This window comes from Pongo pygmaeus, chromosome 17 (assembly GCF_028885625.2).
Source record: "Pongo pygmaeus isolate AG05252 chromosome 17, NHGRI_mPonPyg2-v2.0_pri, whole genome shotgun sequence".
NCBI classification, from domain to species: Eukaryota; Metazoa; Chordata; class Mammalia; order Primates; family Hominidae; genus Pongo; species Pongo pygmaeus.
In genome coordinates this window covers 92,376,781-92,398,808 of record NC_072390.2, presented here as the reverse complement: position 1 = coordinate 92,398,808, position 22,028 = coordinate 92,376,781, and the positions used below count along the sequence as shown (strand labels likewise).

The window sequence follows — 22,028 nt, the reverse complement described above, 5'->3', positions numbered from 1 at the left end:
GACATCAACAGGTCCCATCTACAGCCCGGCTCAGGTGAAGTGGGCTCCCTCTCTGTGTTGCCAGGTGGCTCTGACCGAGAGGACAAACCCCAGCTGTCAGGAACTAACAGCATCCCCTTTCCTCTTTCCCTTTAAGCTCACGTCTTTTCAGATGTCACCAGTTCTGAATCCTGTGCATAGTATTCATGTTTCAAAGAGAATGTTCAAACTACTTAAGAGAAAAAGCTTTTTAAATGCCTTCCGGTGCTCATGTAATTACCCACTAGGTCATGAGAAGTCATTATGGTTTTTACTCTTCATGTTTATAAAGAATGGAGCCCTTCCCCTATGTCCTCTGTTCAGCTATAATTTGTTAGCCTAGTTGTGATTCCTCTGGGCTCTTGAAACTAATAATGTTTACTTTCTTTAAAAATAGAAAATACATAGATGCATAGCAAATGCTTATTCAGTCTTCACTCTGTGCCAGGCACTTCTGAAGAATCTCACACAGACTCTCATTTCATCCTCAGGACAATGCCTGGCATATGGGCAGAATGGTGACCATCACGATTTACCGGGGAGACACTGAGGAAAACACAGCCAGCAAGTTGCAGAGGCTGAGCCCAGGCAGCCCAGCCCTCACACAGGCCCCTGAGTGTCATCATATACGGCATCTCTGCACAAGCAGCGACAAAAATCACTTTCACCTGAGTGTCTATGTGCGACTGTGAGCCCGACCTTCCAAGAAAGCTGCCCCCATGCCGGGAGGGCTCACGGAACTCCTGTCATGACCAGGCTAGCTCCGTCCCTTCTCACACTGCCATTCTTGGTTAGGTGACGGCCACACAGCCTGAGCTGATCCCCTCTGAGGGGAGCCCCAAGGTTTTATTTGAAGACCGAGTATGAATGAGACACCCAGGGCTGCTGGCAGCAGTGGGCAATGAGAGAACCCTGCCAAACCTGGAATACACTCTGAGGAAGCAGGACAGGTGGAGAGAGGGATGGTGGCCCCCATCTCATCATGGGAGCTGCCAAATTCAGTGCATCCTTCAGAACCTTCTAGTAATGCAAAATACAGTGGCTTCCTCTTACTGCCTGCATCCTTATTAATGTTGGTTTTCTTCTTGGGACTTCCAACCAACAAATAACGTGGTCAGGAGAGGAATATTCCTACCAACAGCCCATTCAAACATGGCATTGGCTGCCTGGAGGTGGAGAAGAGGCAGCCACTGGCTGCCTATAACATCCAGCTATATTATCTGTGTGTGGAGCTGGCACTTGTGTGATGTGAGGCTACAGAACTAGGGGACCACAGAATTCAAAATGTGGAGAGTGAGGCCCAATCAGGAAAGAGAGGATTGCTTTGGAAGGGGACACTTGTGATGCAGAGAAGAAATGGGTATGGGTTGGTGAGCAGAAGATGTGGTCCTGGTTAACTGACCTTCTGGAGCCAAGAGACTTGCAGGATTCTCTATCCCCAGGCCAAGGTATTACCAGCAGTGCCGGGAAGTGGGGATTTAACAGGACCATGGACAGAGGTCGGGAGAAGTCAGATCCTCATGCTGCCCCCATGCACCTCCCATCAGGTTTTCTTTCCTCGAAAGTCATTCTTTCTGGAGAGGTTCAGCTGGTGAGCAGCCAAGGCTTTGCCTCCCACCAACGGACATTGTTTGGAATGTACCTGAGGCAGAAGCCACTAAATGCAAAGTGAAGCTGGGAGAAAGCTTGTTGCCAGGATGCAGAGGTTCCCTCCCAATTCTGGGCTCAAACTTGATAGCTAGATAAGATCTCTGGTTTGGGTTACTAAACAACTGAAACCAAACAAACAGAGCAGAAGTCTAAATGTCAAGGCCTTGCACTGCCAAAGAAATGCTAAAACTGAGCCAAGGGCCACCAAGGCAAACACGCAGGAGGACCCCACATCTCTGCCATAAGAAAGCCCTAGAAAATGTGGAGCCACCTGGGGGCGTCATCTCAGGGCCTTTCCAAAGTGTATTAGTCCATTTTCACATTGCTGATGAAGACATACCCAAGACTCTGCAATTTACAAAAGAAAGGTTTATTGGATTTACAGTTCCGCATGGCTGGGGAGACCTCACAATCATGGCGGAAGGTGAAAGACACATCTCACATGGTGGCAGACAAGAGAAGAGAGCTTGTGCAGGGAAATTCCCGTTTTTAAAGCTGTCAGATCTCATGAGACTCATTCCCTATCAAAAGAACAGTGCAAGAAAGACCTCCCCCATAATTTAGTCATCTCCCACTGGGTTCCTCCCACAACACATGGGAAGTGTGGAAGTTGCAATTCAAGAGGAGATTTAGGTGAGGACACAGCCAAACCATATCATTCCATCCCTGGCTCCCCCTAGATCTCATGTCCTCACATTTCAAAACCAATCATGCCTTCCTAACAGTCCCCAAAGTCTTAACTCATTTCATTAACTCAAAAGTCCATAGTCCAAAGTCTCAATTGAGACAAGGCAAGTCCCTACTGCCCATGAGCCTGTAAAATCAAAAGCAAGTTAGTTACTTCCTAGATACAATGGGGGTACAGGCATGGGGTAAAAACAGCCATTCCAAATGGGAGTAATTGGCTAAAACAAAGGGGCTACAGGCCCCACACAAGTCTAAAATCCAGCAGGCAGTCAAATCTTAAAGCTCCAAAACGATCTCTTTTGACTCCATGTCTCACATCCACATCATTCTGATGCAAGAGGTAGGTTCCCGTGGTCTTTGGCAGCTCCACCCCTGTGGCTTTGCAGGGTACAGCCTCCCTCCTGGCTGCTTTCAAGGGCTGGCATTGACTGTCTGTGGCTTTTCCAGGCACATGGTGCAAGCTGTTGGTGGATCTACCATTCTGGGGTCTGGAGGATGGTGGCCCTCTTCTCACAGCTCCACTAGGTGGTGTCCCAGTAGGAACTCTGGGTGGGGGCTCCAAAACCACATTCCCCTTCTGCACTGCCCTAGGAGAGAATCTCCATGAGGGCCCCATCCCTGCAACAAACTTCTGCCCGGGCATCCAGGCATTTCCATACGTCTTCTGAAATCTAGCAGAGGTTCCCAAACCTCAATTCTTGACTTCTGTGCACCTGCAGGCTCACCACCACATGGAAGCTGCCAAGGCTTGGGCTTCCACCCTCTGAAGAAACAGCCTGAGCTGTACCTTGGCCCCTTTTAGTTACAGCTAGAGCAGCTGGAACACAGGGAACCAAGTCCCTAGACTGCATACAGCAGAGGGACCCTGGACCTGGCCCATACAATCATTTTTTCCTCTTAAGCCTCTGGGCCTGTGATGGGAGGGGCTGCTGTGAAGACCTCTGACATGCCCTGGAGACATTTTCCCTATTGTCTTGGGGATTAACATTTGGCTCCTCATTACTTATGCAAATTTATGCAGCCGGCTTAAATTTCTCCTCAGAAAATGGGATTTTCTTTTCTGTTGCATTGTCAGGCTGCAAATTTTCAAAACCTTTATGCTCTGCTTCCCTTATAAAAATGAATGCCTTTAACAGCACCCAAGTCACATCTTGAATGCTTTGCTGCTTAGAAATTTCTTCCACCAGATACCCTAAATCACCTCTCTCAAGTTCAAAGTTTCACAAATCTCTGAGGCAGGGGCAAAATGCCACCAGTCTCTTTGCTAAAACAAAACAAGAGTCACCTTTGCTCTGGTTCCCAACAAGTTTCTCATCTCCATCTGAGACCACCTTAGCCTGGATTTCATTGTCCATATCATTATCAACATTTTGGTCAAAGCCGTGCAACAAGCTTCTAGGGAGTTCCAAACTTTCCCACATTTTTCTGTCTTTTTTTGAGCCCTCTAAACTGTTCCGACCTCTGCCTGTTACCCAGAGGCCAGTGGGGATGCTCACCCACTCGGGCTGTGGACCTGGTTCTGTGTCCCCAAGTGGACACTCACCTTCTCAGGCTGTGGACCTGGTTCAGTGTCCCCAAGTGGACACTCACCTTCTCAGGCTGTGGACCTGGTTCTGCGTCCCCAAGTGGACGCTCGCCTTCTCAGGCTGTGGACCTGGTTCTGCGTCCCCAAGTGGACGCTCGCCTTCTCAGGCTGTGGACCTGGTTCTGCGTCCCCAAGTGGACGCTCGCCTTCTCAGGCTGTGGACCTGGTTCTGCGTCCCCAAGTGGACGCTCGCCTTCTCAGGCTGTGGACCTGGTTCTGCGTCCCCAAGTGGACGCTCGCCTTCTCAGGCTGTGGACCTGGTTCTGCGTCCCCAAGTGGACGCTCGCCTTCTCAGGCTGTGGACCTGGTTCTGCGTCCCCAAGTGGACGCTCGCCTTCTCGGGCTGTGGACCTGGTTCTGTGTCCCCAAGTGGACGCTCGCCCTCTCGGGCTGTGGACCTGGTTCTGTGTCCCCAAGTGGACGCTCGCCCTCTCGGGCTGTGGACCTGGCCCCGTGTCCCTCAGTGGGCGCTCGCCCTCTCGGGCTGTGGACCTGGCCCCGTGTCCCTCAGTGGACGCTCGCCCTCTCGGGCTGTGGACCTGGCCCCGTGTCCCTCAGTGGGCGCTCGCCCTCTCGGGCTGTGGACCTGGCCCCGTGTCCCTCAGTGGGCGCTCGCCCTCTCGGGCTGTGGACCTGGCCCCGTGTCCCTCAGTGGGCGCTCGCCCTCTCGGGCTGTGGACCTGGCCCCGTGTCCCTCAGTGGGCGCTCGCCCTCTCGGGCTGTGGACCTGGCCCCGTGTCCCTCAGTGGGCGCTCGCCCTCTCGGGCTGTGGACCTGGCCCCGTGTCCCTCAGTGGGCGCTCGCCCTCTCGGGCTGTGGACCTGGCCCCGTGTCCCTCAGTGGGCGCTCGCCCTCTCGGGCTGTGGACCTGGCCCCGTGTCCCTCAGTGGGCGCTCGCCCTCTCGGGCTGTGGACCTGGCCCCGTGTCCCTCAGTGGGCGCTCGCCCTCTCGGGCTGTGGACCTGGCCCCGTGTCCCTCAGTGGGCGCTCGCCCTCTCGGGCTGTGGACCTGGCCCCGTGTCCCTCAGTGGGCGCTCGCCCTCTCGGGCTGTGGACCTGGCCCCGTGTCCCTCAGTGGGCGCTCGCCCTCTCGGGCTGTGGACCTGGCCCCGTGTCCCTCAGTGGGCGCTCGCCCTCTCGGGCTGTGGACCTGGCCCCGTGTCCCTCAGTGGGCGCTCGCCCTCTCGGGCTGTGGACCTGGCCCCGTGTCCCTCAGTGGGCGCTCGCCCTCTCGGGCTGTGGACCTGGCCCCGTGTCCCTCAGTGGGCGCTCGCCCTCTCGGGCTGTGGACCTGGCCCCGTGTCCCTCAGTGGGCGCTCGCCCTCTCGGGCTGTGGACCTGGCCCCGTGTCCCTCAGTGGGCGCTCGCCCTCTCGGGCTGTGGACCTGGCCCCGTGTCCCTCAGTGGGCGCTCGCCCTCTCGGGCTGTGGACCTGGCCCCGTGTCCCTCAGTGGGCGCTCGCCCTCTCGGGCTGTGGACCTGGCCCCGTGTCACTGAGCATCATGTTGTGAGGACGAAATCATGGAAGTCTCTAAAACACAACATAGTAAATGCCATGTGTTATTCAACTGTTTTGACTTCGGTCTTCCATTTCCTGCAAAGAAAATAATGAAAAGGATTCAATTAAATATAAGAGGAGAGTGTTTTGGGGAGAGGCCATCCTGTGTTAAAGAGAGCTGGAGGGAGAGGGTAGTTAATCCAGTCTGTTGGCATTAGAGACATGCTCCCCTCTCTCCTGCACTCTCAGGGAGTAACCAGGGTAGTTTACAGTCGCTTGCAATTCCTTTTAGCTGATAAACTGTGCTTCTCTGAGCCAGACTGGGTCACATGGGGCCTGACCATCACTCAGGTGCTGTACTGAAGCCCTACTACAGGCCCGCCTGCCAGAGCGATTGACAAGGCAGAAGTCAGCAGGAAGGGTGAGGCCCCTGCCTGTGTGGAGCTCACATGCTAATGCAGGAGGCTGAGAGTGTGGAGCATAGCCAGTAAAAAAGCAGGAATGTGCCAGGTCATATTGTCAGTGCACTGATGAGACGGCTGCCTCCAAATAGGAGGCCAGGATAGGTCTCGCCAGGAGAGGATTTTTTTTTAATTGTGGTAAAATACACATACTATAAAATCAATCATCATAAGCACGTTTAGGTGCACAGCTCAGTGGCATTAGCAATTTCACATCTTCCTGCAGCCATCACCTCCTTCCACCCCCAGAACCCTCCTTGTCTTACAGAAGAGAAACTCTGTGCCCCTTAAAGGAGGAACAGACTTCTAAGTGGAGGCCCAAATGACTAGAAAAATGGGCCAATGTTGGGGGCTTGTGGGGAAGAGAAAACAGCTCAGCAGACACAGGGGAGGCAGAAACACGGGAGGCAAGCATGAGACACAGAGGGTTTATTGGAAGGGGCTCTGAGGGGCACAGCCAAGCAGGGGAAGGTGTGTGGATTTTATTCTAAAGGCCATGGTGTATTAGTCTGTTCTCATGCTGCTAATAAAAACATCACCAAGACTGGGCAATTTATAAAGGCAGGTGCTTTAATGGACTCATGAACTCACAGTTACACATGGCTGGGGAGGCCTCACAGTCATGACGGAAGGCAAAGGAGAAGCAAAGGCAAGTCTTACATGGCGGTAGGCAAGAGAGCGTGTGCAGGGGAACTGCCCTTTATAAAACCATCAGATCTCATGAGCCTTATTCACTATCATGAGAACAGTGTGGGGGAACCGCCCCTGTGATTCAATTATCTCCACCTCATCCTGGCCTTGACACATGGGGATTTTAGGGATTTTAACATTCAAGGTGAGATTTGGGTGGGGACACGGCCAAACCATATCACATGGGAAACACTGCAGGACTTCAAGTGAGGGATGTGGCGTGACCAGTGCAGGGCTAAAGAACCCATCTCTCCACAGTGTGGACTGAAACAGCCACTGCAGCCTGGGGAGCCTCAGAGCAGCTTGGGCGAGGTGAAGAACGGACATGCAGAGAACAAGGAAGTTTGGGGGACAGCGTGACAGGATGTGTCAACAGATTAGGTACATGGGGGTGCAAAGCATCTGGGACAATTCCTAGGTTCAGGGCTTCAGCCCTGGATGGTCAGGGAGGTCATTCCTGGAGACAACTAGAAGGCTGGCTCGGAGAAGGCGGAAAGGCAGGGCCAGGAAGGATGGATCTCCCTTCTGCCTGGGAGACGTGGCTCCTTGGTGAACTGCAATGTCAGACCTAGGATACAGTGTCATAGAGAAATTTAACATTAAAAAAACTAGAGTAGTGTAGACTGCTTTTCTCCATGTAAACCTGACCACACATTATGTTACCATAAAGTTAAAAATGGCCAGGCACAGTGGCTCATGCCTGTAATCCCAGCACTTTGGGAGGCCAAGGCGAGTGGATCACTTGAGGTCAGGAGTTCAAGATCAGCCTGGACAACAGGGTGAAACCCCATCTCTACTAAAAAAAAAAATACAAAAATTAGCCAGGCATGGTAGCACACACCTGTAGTCCCAGCTACTGGGCAGGCTGAGGCACAAGAATCGCTGAAGCCCAGGAGGTGGAGGTTGCAGTGAGCCGAGATCACATCACTGCACTCCTGCCTGGGAGAAAGAGCAAGACTCTGTCTCCAAAAAAAAAAAAAAAAGCTAAAATCACTGGTTATATCATATAATCCATGCTCAATGAGGCTGTATGTTAATTTGCATTTATTTTAATAACCTGTGGCACATGTCCTTCTGCAAATAGAGAAGAAAATTTATTTTCCTAACCAGATGAATTTCTAAAATTTTTGTTTTTGATTGCCATAAGAACAGCTACACATAAATGTTCAATCCCAGAAACAGTAACAATAAAGATATCCAGAATAACCGAACACCATGCTGGCATCTTTCACTCGCACCGATTACTATTGGATACTTTAATAGATAATACAGTACCAAGCCAAAAAGAGAGTTCACTTCAGTAAAAACTACTGAGTTTCATTTATCTTGTACGATTTAGCCAAAAGCTTTAAATACTAAGTCATTTTCCCATAACTCCTGATTACCAAACACACTTCAAAATATTAGTGTGTCCTCAAGGCTTGTGATATTTGCTAACTGTCAAATAATCACCTAGTCCCGTTTCACTTGAGCTATGGAGAAACGAAGTCGCAGAAAAATATGAAATGCTTAATCCAAGAAGAGACATAAGTATATGGCCAGGAGAGACCAACAGGAGGAGCTCGGTCTCCTAACCTTTTTTTTTTTGATACAGAGTCTGGTATGCAGCCAGACTGCCTGCTGCCCACGCCAGACTCTAGCCCTTTTTTGAAACAAATCCGGCAAATATTTATCCAGGGCCTCCTGTGTGCCAGGCACTCTTCTGAGTGCTTGAAGTAGCTAAGCGGTGGCCCCATGCCTGTCCTTGAGGAGCTCACAGTGTCGCTGATACCCTCAGGGGGTCACTACCCTGTGCAGCATGGAGAATCCGTGAGCTCCTCTGAAGGCCGCTCGCCGTGAGGACTTCACGGCTCATGTCCCAGGCTCCTGAAACAGTGCAGGGAATGAGAGAGGCGCCCCTGGGTCTCACTAATGACTATGGGTTTCCCTAGTGCTTTCTCTGCTGGAATCTCCCCCACCCCACTTCTCTGCTCTCCCCAGAGCCGTCCACATGCTCACCAGCCCACGTCCTCTGGTTAGTGCCCTCCTTGGCCTCAAACCTCTCCTTCCTCCAGGGCAGCCCTGAAGCTCCTTGGCAGGAACCGGCTCCAAAACGGCCTGGCCCCAGCTGATGTCTCCAAGCTGCTGTTCGGTCTCTGATGTTCTCTGATGTTCAGTCTCTCTTTGTCACACATTTTGTGCTCCAAAAACCCCATGGTTCCTCAGCACGTCATGCTTCTGAGACTTTGCTGGCTGGTGCTTCCACCTGGCACACCTTCAATGCCCCTCCTGTCCCTCTCCACCTGGCATTTCCCCCAGGACACCTCGAAAGACACCCTCAAGGTCTTCCTGACTTCCGGGCAGGGCTCAGGGGCCACCCTCTGGGTTTTCCAGGCCCCTGCAAACTGCCGTTGTTGCCAGCCTTTGCAACTGGCCTTAACACGACCACTGGCCCAAACGTCTCTGTGACCAGCTCCTGGGCCCCAAAGGCCCAGTGCCAGGCGTATGTCAGGAGTGTAGCACACGTTCGCAAGGCACTAAATGACAATATTCGGGCCGAGGTCTTCTGGGAAGGAAGTAGCAGATGACACCGCTCAGGGTGGTTTTGGGGTCTGAGCTGTGGGAGGAAGAACCAGGCACAGGCAGCAGGGGGTGGGTCTCTCCTGTGGGGTGGCCTGACACTGTCCCCTGCGGTTTGTGAACCTGGAGGGCGCTAGGAGCCTGCAGGTGGGGAGAAGAGGCCAGGTGTTGCCCTGGGCTGTCTGGGCACAGCTTCAGAGAGGAGGTTTGGGTGGTTGGAGCCATGGATGGGAACAAGCAGAGACCCTGACTTCTGACCCCTGACCTCACTCCCCACAATGGTTCCCAAGGCCTTGCCCTGTGGTCCTCCTGAGTCTCCTCTGCTCGCCTTCCTCCCACACCTCGTGTCTTTTGTGGCCGAGTTGCTTGATTTCCACTTTAACTAAAGGCTTTGTAGAGTGAACGCACATTTTTCCCCCTGGAGGGATTGGCTCTTATTGCCTGGCCCTGCTGTAACAGAAAGTCACCATCTGGGAGGCTTCACAACAGAAATGTAGCTTCTCAGTCTGGAGGCCAGGAGTATGAAATCCAGGTGTGGCCAGGGCCGTGCTCCTGCTAGGAGCTGCAGAAGAGGGTCCCTCCGTGCCTCTCCCAGCTCCTACTGCCCCCAGCGTCCCTCAGCTCCGGGATGTATGACTCTCACCTCTGCCTCTGTCTCCATGCAGCCTCTTCCCTCTGAGTGTCCCTTCTGCTTACAAGGACACGGTCACCGCACCGGAGCCCCCCAAGGACTTCATCTCCACCTGATGAGCCTAGCAAAGGCTATTTCCAAGCTCAGTCACTTTCCCAGGTATTAGGTGGTCAGGACTTCGAGTTCTCTCTTTGGGGACACAGTTCAACCCTTAACAGTGAACTTTTGCTGTAGAAACAGTTTTTCCACCTTTGAAGACAAACTCCAGAGAAAGGAAGCCTGGTGCAGGAAGAACGTGGAGGCAGGAGGGGCACCGTGCAGGCAGGTCTGGGTCAGAAGTGGGAGGTCCCCAAAGCCAGGGCCAAGCCCTCCTGGTTCCCACTCACCCTGCCTCTGAGCCCCTCCAGGGCCCGTCTCCCTCCCTCAGAGCTGGTTTCTGACCCCACCCCTGCAACAGTGTTGCTCTGTCCTCAGAGCCTTTCCCGGCTCCCTCTGAGGTCTGCCGTGGCTCCCATGCACATTCACACTGTGCACGATCTGGACTTCCCGTCAACCCTCCTGTCCTCTCAGGCTGCTTCCTGGGGCTGGTTATTAAGATGTCACATTTAATCCCCTTGTTATAGGAGCATCAAATGTAGCACAAAGTCCAGCACACACACAACCCCCACCCACCCCACAGACCTGGCTAAGGCTCTCCTATCCCTCACTCTATTCCTGCACAGTCCAGCTCCTTCCCAGCTCCTGGGGAGGCCGGCACTCATTCCGCCCACCCTCGCAGGGAACTCTGTTGACTAGATTGGAAGCTGAGTATTCATTCGTTTCTTTCCCTATGTCTTAATCTAACCCTCTATTAAGGACTGCATATCTGTCCCCCCCGAAATTCATATGTCGTCAAAGCCGCAACCCCCATGGAATGGTATTTGGACGTGGGGTCTTTGAAAGATAGTTCGGCTTAGATTGAATCCATGAGGGTGGCCTCATAATGGGATTAGTGTCTTTTTAAGAAAAAGAGGCCAGAGCCCAGGCTCCTCCCCTTCCTCTTTCTCTCCCTCCACCACCCGACACACACACAGAGAAGGTGCTGTTTATGAACCAAGAAGCAAGCTCTAGCCCAACGCCAAGTCCGCCAGCACCTGCATCTTGGACTTCCAGACTCCAGAGCTGGCACAACGTCTGTTTTTAAGCCACCCAGTCTGTGGTATTTTGTTATAGCCGCTGAGCTGACTAATACACCCTCAAGTGGGAAATAAGCCCCACTGGCTAGGTTGTGAATATATATTGCAACAGAATGAACAGACGTAACGTCTGAACAGCCAGCCCAGAATTCCTCCGAAGTACAACTTGTTTGGAAACAACTGTGATCAACCCCTGGGTGAATGAGGGAAACCTCAACACCTGGGTATCCACCGATGCCCGAGCTGCAGAAAGAGAGTGTTCAGCCCTGATGTGAGGATGACTATTACCTCCACACTACAGATGAAGGGACTGAGGCTCAGAGATGTTTAGACCAGGTCTGAAAATTATATTCAGTCCTGGCCGGGTGTGGTGGCTCAGACCTGTAATCCCAGTACTTTGGGAGACCGAGGCAGGTGGATCACCTGAGGTCAGCGGTTCGAGACCAACCTGGCCAACATGGTGAAACCCCATCTCTACTAAAAGTACAAAAATTAGCTGGGCATGGTAGCGGTTGCCTGTAATCCCAGCTACTTGGGAGGCTGAGGCAGGAGAATCGCTTGAACCTGGGAGGCGGAGGTTGCAGTGAGCTGAGATTGTGCCATTGCACTCCAGCCTAGGCCACAGAGCAAGACTCCATCTAAAAAAAAAAAAGAAAAAAAAAAGTTCAGTCCTTTCCTAAGCAAAACATCATAACAAAGACAAATCTGTTGATGAGGAAACTAAAGAAAACTCAAAGTTCGTGCAGTCTGAGGTCTGTTGGAAACTATTTAGATTCATTTACTTCCTTTAGCTTGGGTAATTTGGAGTTTAATTCAGCTTAACAAAAATTTATTGAGTGTATTTCATACACAAAACATTTTGTTATTTGCTGCCAAATGAGATGCTGGATAGGTCAAATTTTCTGTTCTCTGGTACCTTGTGAAAGATGGGGGTAACTGCAATGTGATTTTCTTAGAAATGTCAAAGACACAATGAGGCTTTGATGGGTTACTTGTCAAAAGATGCCTTTCCATTTTATTCAGCACAACGAATCTCTGTCACTTTGCTGAGGGCTACATGGACATCTTCATGTGAAAGTTTGTCTCTTGACAGTGAAATGCCAGCCTCTGTTTCTTCCATCCACTGTCCTCAACCTGGGGTCCTTTTTCTAACCAGGAGGGCATGAAAGCCCCCAAGATAGGACCAGTTGATCCAAATGTGAATCCACTGTTTTATTAAATGGTATTATCTACATGTTTTCTTTGAAGAATCCATGACTTTTTAAAACTGCCTGGCTGCCCATCTGTGTGGACACTCTATCCCAACAAAATATGCACGGTGCAATTTCATAAACACTTTAAAAAGACTTTTAACTGGAACTTGTGGAGCCTGACATTTGCAGGGCTGACTATTGGCGTATGTAGTGTTTTAGGAAACCACTGAAACACCAGCAGAAGGAGCACCAAACAGAAGGCCACGTGCTGCAGCTGTCACTGTGGCCTGAGGGACGCTCCAGAGCCCAGCACACAGGGACATCTGCAGGCAGGAAGGTGGCCCCGCCCTGTGGAGTCACTGAGATAAAGCCAAGAGATGTTTGGGGGAGGAAAAGCTGTTTCTGATGCTAAAACAGATATCTAAAATGGGACCCAGTGTTCCAGCTTCCCCAGCCTGAACTTTGAGTGACTCGAGCTGGGACCTGGGTGCACCCGGGTTCGTTGTCACCACCCGTGCTCCTAGAGCAGCTGTCCAGCCTCCCACGCCCACTCCGCTCATCCCTGACTTAAAAGTGAGGTTGTGGGGCAGAACAACTGGAGAAACACACTATCTTTGGCACCCTTTTCCCTCCTCACCTTCAGCCTCAAAGTCTCAGAACCCTCCTGCCCCCTCCACTTGAAAATCTCTCCTGAGGAAACGACCAGACTGAATGCTTTTGTGTCGTTGTGGAAGTATTTCTCTTCCAGTTGCCAGCATTTGAACACAGTTGCTAAATCCTCCGGGGCTTTGGGGGAGGCTGGTTTTAGGCCGCAACCCCGACCCCACGCTGAAGTTGGAGTCCGGCCTCCCAGCGCGGGCCGGGACAGCGCTCACCCCTCTCCCTCACTTCCTAACAAACTGTGGGTCCCAGGCTTCTCCAGGTCCCCCAGAAGCTCCAGATCCAGATCCCTGACTGGGGGTGTAGGTCAGGAGGAACGCGGGGCCCCATTCCGGGACTCCCCCAACCTCCTCCTCTTCCACCATCAGGAGGCCGAGAATCCAGAGAAAGATCTCTGACCACTAAATCTGTGTGCAGGTGAGTCATGGCTAAACAGCAGGCTTTTTCTTTTTATCAAGAGAGCGACGAAGACCACGATGTCTCTGGGCTGCGGGACCAGGCTGCTTCCTCGCACCTGCGCGTGTTTTGCTGTCTTTGCCGCGCGCGCTTCCTGCGCCGGTCCTGCAGGAGAAGGTGCGCCCCTAGCTCCCAGCTCCCGGCTCCCAGCTCCCGGCTCCCGGCTCCCGGCTCCCGGCTCCCGGCTCCCGGCTCCCGGCTCCCAGCGGAGCACCTGCCGTCCGGACATGGGCTGGCCTGGGCTCCAGGGGAGGGAGGGAGTGCCTTGGGAGGACCTGCCGGCTCCTTTCGCCTCCAGGCGGGGCTGACTCTCCTCCTGCAGGGCCCGGGCTGCGCCAAGTCCATCGGCAGTTTCTGGGGTTTCCAGCCTCTGAGGACGCGGGGAGATGCGGCCTGGCACCCCTCCCGCGAGGTCGAGGTCGGGGTCGGGGTGGGTTCGGAGGCCAAGCCACGCGGGAAGGGTCGACGGGCCGCAGTTCGGAGCCCAGTTCGGCAGCGGGCGAGGCTCCAGGCCGCCCCTCCGAGGTCTGACCCTGCGCGTGGGCCCCGTGCGCCCCCCGAGTTCCGCGTGGGCAGAGCCGGCCCGGGGTCCTCCGAGCTCCCGGGGCGGCGCCTGCGGCCGCGTCCAGGTGGGGCGGGCCCGGCGGGATCGGCCTGTGTTTACCTGGCTCGCAGGAAGCCCGGGGAGGCGGGGCCGGGGAGCGGGGTGCGCGCCCGTCCCTCGGAGCCGCCGCCTTCAGTCACCGCCACCGCGCGCCAGAGAGAAGCAGCCTCCGGCCCCGGCGGCCCCTGTCTCCCGACCCCGGAAGGCGAAGCAGGCTGCCCGGGGACCCCGCGCGTCGGCGCTTGAAGCCGAGACCAGCCTGCCCGGGCCTGGGCAGGGGGAGCAGGGCCTTGGACCCCGCGGCGCCTCTCGGCCTCGGAGCAGCGAGCGCAGCGCCGGTGGGTGACCCTCGGGGACGGGCGGGCGGCTCTGCCGCCTTTGTCTCTGTGCCCCTCCGAGTGGGGACCGCGGAGACCTGGGCGGGACCCCGGACCCGAGCCCCGCGGGAGCCGGGGACGCAAGATCGGGGACAGGAGCTGTCCCGACGCCCGGACTCCGAGTCCCTTTCTTGGCTGGGGACGCGCAGGGGAAACCTAGGCAGCGGCGCAGGTGGCCGAGCAAGTGGCAGCCGGCGGCCTCCCTGACCCGAACCCAAGTCGCCGCCCCCGATCCCTACTGCGGGGTGGGGGAGGGGGGCGGTGGGCGCGGGTGTAGACGCGGGTTTACAGCGCCGGGGCCGGACCCTGACAGGTGTCCAGGGGTGGACTCCAGCCAGGCCCGGCGGTCCCAGGGTCGCTGAAACCGCTCGGCCTCGGGCCGTGGGGCTGAGGGGAGGAGTCTAGAGTGGGAGGGGACGGCGGTCAAAAGCGGCCACTCGGGGCGGGTGTGGAGAGGGTGCTGGCTGCCAGGGCGGGCTGGGGGGTCCTCCTGGCTCGCGGCGCCTGCTAATCACACCCCGGGGGCCCCTCGCGCGATCGCGCTCCTGCTCCTGCCCCTTCCCCCGGGGTGAAGCGCAGTCTCCCTCTGAGCTCCAAGGGCGGCCAGGAGAGCCCGGGTCTGGGCTTCCGCCTTCGCAGGGCCTGTCTCGGGCTCCTCGGCCGGGCCCGTCGCTGCTCGCACCTGGGCCCACGTGCGCCGCCTGCAGCCGCCCGCCAGCCCGCCCGGGTCTTCCTGGCAGTCCCCTCCTGGGCCCCACTGCCTGTCCTGGGCCGGGTGCGTCCGGTTTCGGTGGCCCCCGAGGCCAGCGTGTGTGACCTGCGGTCATTTGCCGCCACACTAGATTTTCCGGGGTGCTGGGGGCAGCGCCTTGTGTCCTTTCTCGTCCACCTGAGCCCCCCGTTTTGGAAGGTGGAGTGGGGCTTGGGAAAAGGTTCAAGCGTCTTTGGAGACCCCAGTGCGACTCTGGCTGGAAACAGGCGCGCTCTGGTTCCTTGTTCCGTTTTCCAATTGCAACAACGTCAGAATCAACAAGTGCTCGGTTTCTCTGCGCGTGGGTGAGGGGCGCGTGGGCTCGCTGAGTGCTGGGGTGGGGGGGGGGGCGTGGACTTCTTTCCGGGGAGGCCTCTGCCTGGTCTGACCACAGAACGCCCCGCCTGGAAAGAGAGTTTTTCAGAGGAAGGAAACGTCAGGGAACTCCAGTGTGTGTTTTGGACATTTTATCTGGCGAAGCTGCGGGGGACAGTTTAAGGACGGTCACCCTCAAGTCAGGGGACCATATGGATTGAGCAGGGTCCTGCACTGAGCTCCCTGGCGGCCACCGCCAGTGATGGGCACCTCCTTAGAGGTTGGGGCCGGGGCTGTGGATATGGCCGAGAGCCTGGAACCCACCAGCTGCCCTTCAGTAGAGGAAGTCCAGGGGAAAAGGTACCGCGGCAGTGGGTGTGGTGTGTGTGTTTTCTTTTTTGGGTTTTTGTTTTGTTTTGTGAGATAAACAGAAATCTGAGGGAAAAGAACACAGTTAAAAATTGCTGTAAATGCTGGAGTAACTCCCAGGGAGTTAACTGTTCTGAAACAACCACTTCTACTAACTCCGGGTTAAACAAAGCTATTTTGTTCAAATCCTCTTTGAAAATCCTCCAAAAGTATCACAGTTCTGCCCAAAGATAAGAAAGTGTAAGACACGTCGCTTGTTTTACACCTGGTAGCTCATGGCTTCTCCATGATTTAAAACGTCGGGTTTGAGTTTGGTCAGTGGCGGTCCTAGCTGTGTGCACTGGTTAAAGGTAGCCACGAAACGCTGGGGAAAAAAAAGAAAAAAAAAAAAAAAACAAGAGACCAAACTTTCTTGTGATGTTTCTATTTCTGCCTGAATTCGTAAATGTTAATTGTAAGTTATTTTGTTTGACTTTTAATCCTCCTCCAAGTTCTTTAAAAATATGATATGCTTAAGATTAGCAGCTGCCGCTGTGCCTTTTCTGTCCCCTGGGAGTGTTTATCGACTGCTTGCACGTTGCCAGACTCTCTTTTGAGAGCGGTTTGTCACCTCGGATAACAGTCGGGACGGCCCTAGGATGCCCTCACTGGATGTCACCATCCTATTCATATCTTCATTTGTTACTGATGAGGAAACAAGGCCCAGAGAGGTTAAGTTACTCTAAGGGCACACAAGAAGAGGCAGGATTCTATCCGGGGAGTCTGCACCAGCGCCTAACTGCTGCTCTGCACCACGGTGGTGAAAAGGATGCCTTGCAAAGGTGTTCCTCGTTCCTGCTTTTAAAATTCCACCCCTAATGATGAGTGAGTGTACCCAGAGATGTCCCACACATGTTTCCTTTCAAGAATGATTTGACCATAAGGCTATTGTCATCCGTCTTTGTTCATCATCTTCTCCTTAGCTTTCTTAGTTGTCAATAGAAAAGAAAAGAAAATATTCTAATTACTCCTTTTCTTTTTTTTTGACCGTCTTGCTCTGTCACCCAGGCTGTAGTGCAGTGGTGCAATCTCGGCTTACTGCAACCTCCACCTTTTGGATCCAAGAGAGTCTCCTGCCTCAGCCTCCCCAGTAGCTGGGACTACAGGGGCGCACCACCACGCCTGGCTAATTTTTGCGGTTTTTTATTTATTTTTGTTTTTTAGTAAAGATGGGGCCTCACCATGTTGGCCAGGCTGGTCTCAAACTCCTGACCTCAAGTGATCCACCCACCTCGGCCTCCCAAAGTGCTGGGATTACAGGCATGAGCCACCGCACCTGGCCTCTAATTACTATTGGGATAATTTTAAATAAGTGGCCATTAAGTAGTAAGACACTTCTGTTGGCCCATTGGAACCCCTGAAGAAAGCTCTGGAGCTGTTTAAGGGAAGAGTGCTCATGCCACAGGCCCTAATGCCAGCTGAGCAGAAATGCCAGATGAGTAGCTGGAATAGTCTCTAGAGGAGATTTTAAATCTCAGTCAAAACCTGTAGTGGACAGGCTTCATCCAGAGAAACAGAAGCAGGTGGAGATACACATTAGAGACTCATGGCAAGGAATTGCTTATGCAGAGGTGGGCTGGCCAGGTTTGTGGGACGTCTGTACGACAGGCCAGCCAGAAGGGCAGCTGATCTCTCCGGCCGACTGAAGCTGCCTTCCACAGCAACATCTCCCACAGTGCCAGCGACAACCACGAGTGCATGTTCCGAAGCTATTAGTAATGTCTCAGACTCAATAGCTATTAAAGCGTAAAAATGTCATTCCGAATGTTCTTTTGTTCTGGACTCTGTGAACAGCAGTGCATTGGTCTGAGTCACCATTGTGAAAAATAGGTGGATATCTAAAAGATGGGGAGAAACAGACCTATGTGAGGCCAGGATCTAGAATACAGAAACAGTTCTAAAATGTGGTAATTTGAAACAAGCCACTCAAGAGTAAACTATGAGACTGAAGAGAAAACCCAGATGGACTGATAAAATACGAAAAGGACTTTAACCCTCTGGGAATCAGGGAATTCAAAACTAAGATGGCAAAAAGATTTTTTTTTTACCTTTACGGTACTGGTACTGGAAAAAAATTTAAATTGTGACTATACCAAATATTAGAGAAGGTGTAGAAAAATTAGACCTCACATGAGTTTGAGTAGAATGTAAATAGGAACAAAGATGTTAGAGAATAATCTAGAAAAAGTGAAAGTGGGTGTATCCTAAGATCTAACAATTCCACTTCTAGGTGTCTCCTCTAGGGAAAACCTGGTCTGTGTGCATAAGACACACACAGTGGATATTCACTGAAGCAATGTAGTAAAACCCTGTTTTGAGATCATTGTAGATTCACGTGCAATTCCCTTCACCAGTTTCCCCCAACAATAACGTCTTACAAAATCATAGAACAATGCCACAACTAGAAAACGAACATTGATACAACCCATTAACTTTGTTCAGATTTCAGATTCCACCAGTTTACATGTACCCATTTTATGGACTGCTCTCTCTTTCTCTCAATCTGTGTGTGTGTGTGTGGTATGCATGTGCGCTTAGTTCTCTGTAATTTTATCACCCATGTAGAACCATGTGACCACCAACACATCAGAGGACAGGACAGTTTCATCACAGGATCCTTGATGCTACCCTTTATAGCCAAGCTGACTTCCTCCTTCCCCCTCCCTGAGACTGGCAACCACGGTATGGTTCCCATTTTCTATAATTTTGTCGCTTTAAGAATGCTCTATAAATGGAATCATACACTATGCAACCTTTCGAGACTGGCTTTTTCCGCTAAACACAATTCCCTTGAGACCCATCCGGGTTGGCAAGCATGTCCATAGGCGTTTCTTTTTAATTACTTAGTGGTGTTCCCTCATCTGGATGAATCAAGGTGTGTTCAACCGTTCACCCATGAAGGGCACTTGGATTATTTCCAGGTTTTGGTTACTGCAAATAGAGCTGCCTGTGAACATTCATGTACAGGTTTTTGTGTGAACATAGTTTTCATTTCTCTGGGATAAATGCCCAGGAGTGCAATTGCTGAGTCATATGGTTAGCACATGTCTAATTTTATAAGAAACTGCTAACTCTTTTCCAGACTGGCTACACCATTTTGCATTCCCACCGGCGGTGTGTGAGTGATTCAGGACCTTCCCAGCCTGGGCAGCATTTGGTATTGCCACTATTTTTTTTTTTTATTTTAGCTGTTCTAATAAGTGTGTAGTGATATCTCCTGATGGTTTAATTTGCATTGCCCTGATAGCTGATGACTTCAAGACCTTTTTATGTACTTATGGCCATCTGTGTATCCTCCTCAGTGAAAAGTCTGTTCATGTCTTTTGCCCACTTTTTAATTGGATTGTTTGGTTTTAACAACTGAGTTTTCATAATTCTTTATATTTTCTAGATACTGGCCTTACCACTCTGTGATTATTTTCTACCAGTTTATCTTGTTTTTTTCACCCTCTTCACAGAGTCTTTTGCAGAAAGTTTTACATTTTGCTGAATTCAAGTTTATTAATTTTACCTTATTTGGATTTTGATTTTTGGTGTGAAGTCTAAGTCTTCACCTAGCCTGAGGTTCCCGAAGATTTTCTCCTTTTTTCCCTACAAATTTTATAGTTTCACATTTTATACTTAAGCCTGTTTTCCATTTTGAGTTAATTTTTGTATGAGGTGTGAGGTTTAGGTTGAGGCTTATTTGTTTTGGTTTGGTTTGGGTTTTGCCAATGAATGTCCAATGGCTCCAGGACTATTTGTTGAAAAGGTGATCCTTCTTCCATTAAATTGCTTTTGCACCTTTGCTAAAAATCGTTTCCACTTATTGCTGTGGGTCTATTTCTGGGTTCTGTATTCTGTTCCATTAGTGTATATGTCAGTCTCTCTGCCAAGAGCACACTGTCTTGATTACTGTAGTTGCATAGTCAGCTTTAATCAGGTGGAGTGACTTCCTCCCACTTTATTCTTCTTTATAAAAATTGTGTTAGCTATGGTAGGTTCTGGGCCTTTCCATATGAATTTTAGAATAGCTCATTTATGGATACAGAAACCTTGCTGGGATTTTGATAGGAATGTCTTCAAACGTATAGATTAGTTTAGGGAGAATGAACAGTTTTACTGTGTTGAGTTTTCCAATCCATGATCACAGGTTGTCTCTCTATGGGCAATTAGGTCTTCTTTAACTTCTTTCATCAATGTTTTATAAATTTCAGTGCACAGATTCTGAATCTGAAATTTTTTTACAGTGTACATAAGTGTTTTATTTTCTTTGGGGCATTTCTAAATGGCATTGTGTTTTAACTTCAGTTTCCACGTTTATTGTGGAGTATGTAGAACTGTGAGTAATTTTTATGTGTCAATCCCCATTCTGCAACCTACTGAGCTGCCTTATTAGATTTAGGAGGATTTTTTTTTGGTAGATTTCTTGGGATTGTCTATGTAGATCATCATGTTATCTGCAAATTGGATAGTTTTATTTCCTCTTTCCCATTTATATCCTTTTTATTTCTTTTTCTTATCTTACTATACTGGTTAGAATGTCCAGTGCTATATTCAATAAGAGTTGCAAGAGCTTGCCTTATTCTGATCTAAAGGGCAAAGCATTGAGTTTTTACCACTAATCATGACGCAGCTATAGGATTTTTATGGATGTTCTTTATCAAGTCAGTAGTCCATGTCTATTCATGAGTGTGTGTTGTATTTTGTCAAATGTCTTTTCTGGGACAATTTATATGTTCATGAGATTTTTCTTCTTTGACTTCATGGTATGATGGATAGTATTGATTGACTGACTCTCTAATGCTGACCCACCCTTGAGTATCTGGTATATATTCCACTTAGCCATGTATATAATTTTTTTGTATGTTGCTAGATTCACTTTAATAATATTTTGTTGAGGACTTTTGCCTCTAAGTGTTTGTGAGATATTGATCTGTAGTTCTCATTTTTTGTATAGTCTTTGCTAGTTTCAGTATCAGGATAACTGGCCTCATAAAATCAGTTAGAAAGTGCTCCCACTTGTTCCAACTTTTGGAAGAGATTGTATAAAATTGCCATAAATTTCTCCTTAACTGTTTAGTAGAAATTTCCAGTGAAACCATGTGGGCCTGGGGATTTCTTTCTTGGGTATTTCCTTTCTTCTACTTTCTTTGTATATATTTCTTTGTATATATTTAGCTCTTTTTTTTTTAGTTTCTTGAATCAGATCTTAGATTATTGATTTGAGACTTTTCCTGTTTTCTAATATAAGTATTTCAGGCTATGAATTCCCTCTCAGTACTACTGAACTAGGTGTACATATTTTGTCGAGTAAAGGTTTTGATACAAAAAAAAAGGAGGAAAACACCAATTCCCCATGAGTAGGGCTATAGATTTATATACTATGATTTACTTACAACAGTTAAACTACCCAGACTTTGTGTATCAACATGGACAAAATTCTAAATAACAGTGTTGAATGGAAACCAGCAAACTGCAAATGAATATATATAGTATTATTCTATTTATTTAAAATTTTCAAATACACAAAAGAATACTACATGTGGTCATGATTACATGGGATTATATGACATATAGAAGCCATGCCAGGTAATGTTATCTTCTAACCTCAGGGAGGGGAGGGAATTGGCTGTCTCTGTGTGGTTTTATTTCTTAAAAATATTTTGAGATTTATACAAATAACAGAACGTGTTACTTTTTTTGATGAAAAAGATAAACCAGTTGTCTTGTAGATTATTATCTGTGCTTTTTAATATGTTTGAACTAATTAGTAATTTATATTAGCAATAAATAAACCAATGTAAAGTTTGGGGGGAAATGACACCAGCGATAATGAAGTGTTAGAGAGGAAGATTAGAAGGCCCCACAAAGGAATCTGAAAGTAGGTATGGAGGTGAAATTACTGAAATGTGGTAAGAGCATGACAATGACAAGGAAGGAGAAGGAGAGGAAGAAGAAAGGGCAGGAGAGACAGTCTCCCTCCTCTTCGTTGTCATTTGTTCAAGTAGTATAAGTGCAGAAAGGAAGGATAAAGCAATTGATCTAAAAAGAGAAGCGTGCAGAAATGGGCAGGAGCCGGGACCTCAGAGGAGTGGGCTGGATTCAGCACAAGCCTGGGGATTAACTAGGTGTTTGCAACCTCACTCTTGAGCCGATGACTTGAAGAAGAACCACGAGAATCTAGCTAAATCTGAAAAGATTTAAGGAACAAAATTTTTATGGGGATCCAGCCCTTTTTCCTTCTTGGCTGCCAGGATTTATAATGAGCTGGGCCTCTAAGAGCAGTCTAGCGTGATTCAGAAAGAGGCCAGCAAACCAGGGTCCCACT

The 22,028-nt window shown here is 50.4% G+C and overlaps 1 protein-coding gene across 5 annotated transcripts in view; it reads left to right on the top strand.

Moving 5' to 3' along the window:
* The first annotated feature begins 13,695 nt into the window (after positions 1-13,695).
* Positions 13,696-22,028, top strand: part of MBP (myelin basic protein) — a 150,900-nt gene continuing 142,567 nt past the window's right edge. For 2 of the 5 annotated variants that reach the window (XM_063653854.1, XM_063653853.1), the window contains exon 1: positions 14,007-14,205. The gene's annotated coding sequence lies outside the window, so the exon portion shown is untranslated. Of the gene's footprint in view, positions 14,206-22,028 lie in introns of all 5 variants that reach the window. The other 3 variants (XM_054460243.2, XM_054460245.2, XM_054460244.2) reach the window with 3 other exon arrangements.